The sequence below is a fragment of the Hemitrygon akajei genome, chromosome 13 (assembly GCF_048418815.1).
Source record: "Hemitrygon akajei chromosome 13, sHemAka1.3, whole genome shotgun sequence".
Classification (NCBI taxonomy): Eukaryota; Metazoa; Chordata; class Chondrichthyes; order Myliobatiformes; family Dasyatidae; genus Hemitrygon; species Hemitrygon akajei.
The window spans coordinates 110,108,498-110,115,126 of NC_133136.1; positions in this window are offsets into that span (position 1 = coordinate 110,108,498).

Below are 6,629 nucleotides of genomic sequence, written 5' to 3' on the forward strand. Positions count from 1 at the left end.
CACAGTTTCTGAAACTTTATAAGTGGTATGGGTTAATAAATTGGTTTTCTATGAAATATTATAATAATGTTTTCCTTTATAAAGGTTTGGCCAATCAACTGCTTATTTAACAGCAAAAGTGGATGATCATTCTCTGCCGTGAAATGTATGGCTTGAAAGTAAATGTATTATTGGAATACTGGACTATGCTTCCTTTATTGTGTTAATGCAAACTTTACATTTTTTTAAACTGGATATTCTGGGAAAAAAATAATAAAAGTTAAATTCCAGAAGAACCAAGTCATGCAAGTAACCTTTGTATTTTAATCTGTTTCCATAAGAAATACAAACTCTGGGGCTTGTGTGAATAAGTAGCCACCTCGTACAATGCAACATCCTACTGCATATTTGACTGAATTCTAATTTCATTGTGGGAGCAAAAACTGATTCTGAATGATTTGTTTATGATCTACACCTTATAGGTTCAGTTTAGGTTGTTCTTTTGAGAGGGGAAAAATACCCTGTTGTAGTGATGTGCTACACACAGCGCTGAAATAACAACACGCAGTCGGTAAGTCGTTTTGAGACTAGTTTATTCAAACTTTGCAGTGCTGGTATTTCAATCCCTAGCGCCCGCCCTCTCCGGGCGGAAATGACATCAGAGGTGCATTACCAAAGTCTCTCCCCGCGTGCTGGCTATTTGTGAGCCAGTTCGCCTGCACAGAAAGTGGGTTGGCACATAACCCCCCCCCCCCAGAACCGGCGATACACCCCCCAATGTCCACAGTCTGGATCAGCCTCTGTTTGGGAGGTCTGCCTCTGCGCCGCGGTGCCTGAACCTCGACCGGCTGCGCCAAGTCCACATAGGCTGGTTTGAGTCGGTCCACTGTGAAAACCTCGTCTTTCCCCCTAATGTCCAGAACGTACGTGGACCCGTTGTTGTTGATCACGGCCCCTCATACGGCCGCTGTAGTGGTGCCTGGTGTCCGCCCCTTCGTACAAACACAAACTTATAGTTTTGCAGGTCTTTGGGTACATGGTTCGGGGTCAGTCCGTGCTGTGAAGCTGGTACGGGGGCCAGGTTGCCGAGCCTTTCGCATAGTCTGTCCAGGACTGCTGAGGGTTCTTCCTCTTGCCCCCTTGGGGCTGGTATGAACTCTCCCGGGGCGGCCAGTGGCGCGCCGTACACCAACTCGGCCGACGAGGTGTGCAGATCCTCTTTGGGCGCTGTACGAATTCCAAGCAGGACCCAGGGAAGCTCGTCCACCCAGTTAGGTCCTCTCAGGCGGGCCATGAAAGCCGACTTCAGGTGACGGTGGAAGCGTTCCACCAGTCCGTTGGACTGTGGGTGGTAGGCAGTAGTATGGTGTAGCTGCGTTCCCAACAGGCTGGCCACAGCTGACCACAGGCTGGAGGTGAACTGGGCGCCTCTGTCGGAGGTAATGTGGACCGGTACCTCGAAACGTGCTACCCAGGTTGCAATCAGTGCTCAGGCGCAGGAATCGGCAGATGTGTCGGTGAGTGGGACCGCCTCTGGCCACCTCGTGAACCGGTCTACCACCGTTAGGAGGTACCGCGCTCCTCGGGACACTGGTAGGGGCCCCACGATATCCACATGAATGTGGTCAAACCTCCGGTGGGTGGGTTCAAACTGCTGCGGCGGGGCTTTAGTGTGCCGCTTCACCTTGGCTGTTTGGCACTGCGTGCACGTTCTGACCCATTCACTGACCTGTTTGCGAAGTCCGTGCCACGTGAACTTGCTGGAGACCAGCCGGACGGTTGTCCTGATAGATGGGTGCGCCAAACCGTGTATGGAGTCGAAAACCCGCCGCCTCCAGGCTGCCGCGACAATGGGGCGAGGTTGGCCGGTAGCTACGTCGCACAGGAGGGTTCTCTCACCTGGGCCTACGAGAAAGTCCTGCAGCTGCAAACCCGAGACTGCAGTCCTGTAGCTGGGCATCTCGTCGTCCGCCTGCTGCGCCTCCGCCAGTGCTGCATAGTCCACCCCCAGGGACAGGGCCTGGACAGCTGGTGGGGAGAATGCGTGTGTCATGACGTTGTCCTTTCCCGAGATGTGCTGGATGTCCGTCGTGTACTCCGAGATGTAGGACAGATGTCGCTGCTGGCGAGCCAACCAGGGATCGGACACCTTCATGAACATGAAGATCAACGGTTTGTTGTCCGTGAACGCAGTGAATGGCCTGCCTTCTAAGAAGTACCTGAAATGCCGGATTGCCAGATACAGTGCCAACAGCTCCCGGTCGAAAGCACTGTATTTGAGCTCGGGTGGTCGCAGGTGTTTGCTGAAAATCGCCAGGGGTTGCCAGCGACCCTCGATGAGTTGTTCCAGCACTCCACCGACTGCCGTGTTGGATGCGTCCACTGTGAGGGCGGTAGGGACGTCCATTCTGGGGTGCACTAGCATCGTGGCATTTGCCAAGGCTTCTTTCGTTTTAATGAAAGCGGCGACGGACTTCTCGTCCCAGGTAATGTCCTTGCCCTTACCCGACATCAGGGCGAACAGGGGGCGCATGATTCGGGCAGCTGAAGGGAGGAAACGGTGGTAGAAATTTACCATACCCACGAATTCCTGAAGGCCTTTGATTGTGTTGGGTCGGGGGAAATGGCGGACTGCATCTACCTTAGCAGGCAATGGGTTTGCCCCGTCTTAAGTAATCCTGTGGCCCAGGAAGTCGATGGTGTCGAGCCCGAACTGGCATTTGGCCGGGTTGATTGTCAGGCCGTATTCACTCAGTCGGGCGTAGAGTTGACGGAGGTGGGACAGATGCTCCTGACGACTGCTGCTGGCTATGAGAATGTCGTCCAAATAGATGAAAGCGAAGTCCAGGTCGCGTCCCACCACGTCCATTAACCGCTGAAACGCCTGTGCGGCATTCTATAGGCCGAACGGCATGCGGAGGAACTCGAAAAGGCTGAAAGGGGTGATGAGTGCTGTTTTGGGGATGTCGTCCAGATGCATTGGGATTTGATGGTATCCCCGGACGAGGTCTACCTTGGAGAAGATCTGTGCGCCGTGCAGGTTTGCTGCAAAATCCTGAATGTGCAGCACAGGGTAGCGGTCCGGTGTTGTAGCCTCGTTCAGCCTGCGGTAGTCGGCGCATGGTCTCCAGCCCCCTGTTGCTTTGGGCACCATGTGCAGGGGGGAGGCCCATGAGCTGTTGGACCGCCGTATGATCCCCAATTCCTCCGACAGGCGGAGCTTGTCCGGGGGGAGCCTTCGTGTGCGGGCATGGAGGGGTGGTCCCTGGGTCGGGATGTGGTGCTGTACCCCGTGTCCGGGCATGGCTGCCGTGAACGGCGGTGTCAGAATCGATGGGAAGCCCACCAGGAGTCTGGTGAATTCGTTGTCCGACAGCGTGATGGAGTCCAGGTGTGGGGCCGGCAACTTGGCTTCACCCAGGGAGAATGTCTGGAAAGTCTCGGCATGTACCAGTCTTTTCCCTTGCAAGTCGACCAGCAGGCTGTGAGCTCGCAAGAAGTCCGCCCCCAGGAGTGGTTGGGCCACCGCGGCCAGTGTGAAGTCCCACGTGAACTGGCTGGCGCTAAACTGCAGCTGCACTGTGCGGGTGCCGTAGGTCCGTATCGTGCTGCCGTTTGCAGCCCTCAGGGTGGGTCCTGGCTTCCTGTCGCGGGTGTCGTACCCCGTCGGGGGCAAGACGCTGATCTCTGCTCCAGTGTCGACCAAGAAGTAGCGTCCGGACTGTTTGTCCCAGACGTACAAGAGGCTGTCCTGGTGGCCAGCCGCCATAGTCATTAGCGGCAGCTGGCCCTGGCCCTTGCAGGGCGGGTGACAACGGCAGGCTTTTGTGCCCCACCACTGGTGGTAGAAACACCACTGTTCACTGGCCTCCTCACTCCTGTCTCTGTGTTGTGTGCGCCCCCCTGCCGGGCCTGGTCTGGTCTGCTGTTGGGTGCGTGGCCTGGTAATCTGACCGACGGACGCCATGCTCTCCCTCTTGGCTTTCCACAGCACGTCTGCCCGGGCCGCCACCTTCCGGGGGTTGCTGAAATCTGCGTTGGCCAGCAGCAGATGTGTGTCCTCGGGCAGTTGCTCCAGGAACGCTTGCTCGAAAATGAGGCAGGGCTTGTGTCCGTCAGCCAGGGACAGCATCTCATTCATCAATGCTGATGGCAGTCTGTCTCCCAAACCGTCCAGGTGAAGCAGGCAGGCACCCCGCTCACGCCGTGAGAGGCCAAAGGTCCCAATGAGCAGCGCCTTGAATGCTTCATATTTGCCTTCTTCCGGGGGCGACTGTATGAAATCCGCAACCTGGGCGGCCGTCTCCTGGTCAAGGGCGCTCACCACATGGTAGTAACGCGTGGAATCAGAGGATATCTGCCGAATCTGGAACTGGGCTTCTGCTTGGCTAAACCACACGCGTGGTCGCAGCGTCCAGAAAGTCGGCAGTTGTAGCGAAACTGCGTGAACAGATGAAGAGTCGGTCATCTTTGGTCCAAATCCCGTTTGGACCGTCGGGGTCACCGATGTAGCGATGTGCTACACACAGCGCTGAAATAACAACACGCAGTCGGTAAGTCGTTTTGAGACTAGTTTATTCAAACTTTGCAGTGCTGGTATTTCAATCCCTAGCGCCCGCCCTCTCCGGGCGGAGATGACGTCAGAGGTGCATTACCAAAGTCTCTGCCCGCGTGCTGGCTATTTGTGAGCCGGTTCGCCTGCGCAGAAAGTGGGTCGCCACACGGTAGCATTTCTGTTTTAAACAGCAGGGGAAAATAAACCGCAAGTTCATGCAAGGGACTTTGTGTTACTGTGTGCAGAGGCAGGAGGGCAGATACATCAGTAAAAGTCTTATCAGAAGATTGCAAACGCTGGACGAAATTGTTGTTTCATTGCGGTGAGCATCCAGCTGCCAATTTACTAGTTATGCACCCATCCACTACTTTACAACACCATAAATGGATTCTTCATTTGCCAGTTAGTTAATTCTCAAGCAGCTTTGTTCCCCTTTCTGATGTGTAGCAAATAATATTGTAGTCAATGGGCCAGAGCTCCCTACCAGCAGTAGTTGCTCACAGTTGACATTAAGTATAGGTTTTATTTTGCTAGAATCTTGGGTGTAAAAGTACTGTCCAAAATTATCTTTATCCTAACTGGCGAGATGTGAAGCAGCAGTAGCTGCTGAACTTCTTTTGAACAGAATGACTACCTTATGAGTGAGACGGAACAAGACCTGACCTCCAAAATAATGAAAAAACACTTCAGGCCTGGGATACACAAATTCAAAGTTTTAAGTGTATCCATTTCAGCAACTAATCTTCGAAGGAAGAACTCCTTGATTTTTAAATCACAACCAAGAGAAAATCTGCAAATGCTGGAAATCTGCGTAACACACACAAAATGCTGGAGGAACTTAGTAGACGAGGCAGCATCTATGGAAAAGAGTAAACAGTCGATGTTTAAGACCAAAACCCTTCGGCAGGACCGGAGAACAAAAAGCTGAATAGTTTTAAAAGGTGGGTGGAGGGGGGAGAGAGAAACACAAGGTGATAGGTGAAACCGGGAGGGGGAGGGATGAAGTACAGAGCTTACCCGCTGCCACTGGAACACCCCCCCCCCCCCCGTCTCCCTTTCCCCCGAATTCACTCTGCAATCCCATCTCTCTCAGGTCCCACCACCAGCTCTTGGGTCCTTGGAGACTCCATCTTCCTCTCACCCCACCATCCCTGAACACCCCAAACCTCCCTTTTCGGGCACTACCAACCCCCTTCCTTCCTCCGATCCCAGCTCTCATCCATGATGGTTTTCACCATTCCTTCCGACCTTCCCCTCTCTGAGGCAAAACGTTTTGTCCTCAGTAAGAACCTCATCTTTGTTGCCCTGTGCCCACACCTCAGTGGGTTCTGAGCTCTTCCCCCTGCCCCAGCTCTGAGCTTATTTATTTGGCAAGGACTCCCCGCCCCACACTGATGACCCCTTCTTACATCTTTAATCCTCCTCCTCTTCCTGGCTACCCCGCCCTGGTCTTCTGCCTGCTCTGGACCTTTTCATTGCCAACTGTTGACGGGACATTAACCGTCTCGACTGTAACACTCCTCACTCTTTCGAACACTCTGCTCTCCACTCCCTGCACACTAATCCTAACCTCACCATTAAACCCACAGATAAAGGAGGTACTGTAGTAGTTTGGCATTCCGACCACTAACTTGCTGAGGCCCAGCGCCAACTTTCAGACACCTCTTACTTACGGACCCCACTAAGAAACACCAGGCCATTGTCTCCCACACCACTAACCTCACTGACTCTGGGGATCTCCCATCCACTGCCACTGCCCTCAAAGTTCCTGCACCTCCTGTTTTGACCTGTCCAAAATCCACCAACCTGCTTATCCAGGTAGACCCATTGTTTAGCTTGTTCCTGCCTCACTGAACTAGTATAGGCATACATCGACTCTGCTTTATTACACCACCCCCCCCCCCCCCCGTTCAGTTCCTTCCTACCTACATCCATGACACTTAATCTGATCTTGATCTTTTCAATGATTTCAAGTTCCCTGACCCCAAGCACCTTAATTTTACCATGGATGTCCAGTCCCTATACACCATATCCCCTACCAGGAAGACCTGAAAGCTTTTTTTTTCTGGACCCCAGACCGAACCAGTTCCCCTCC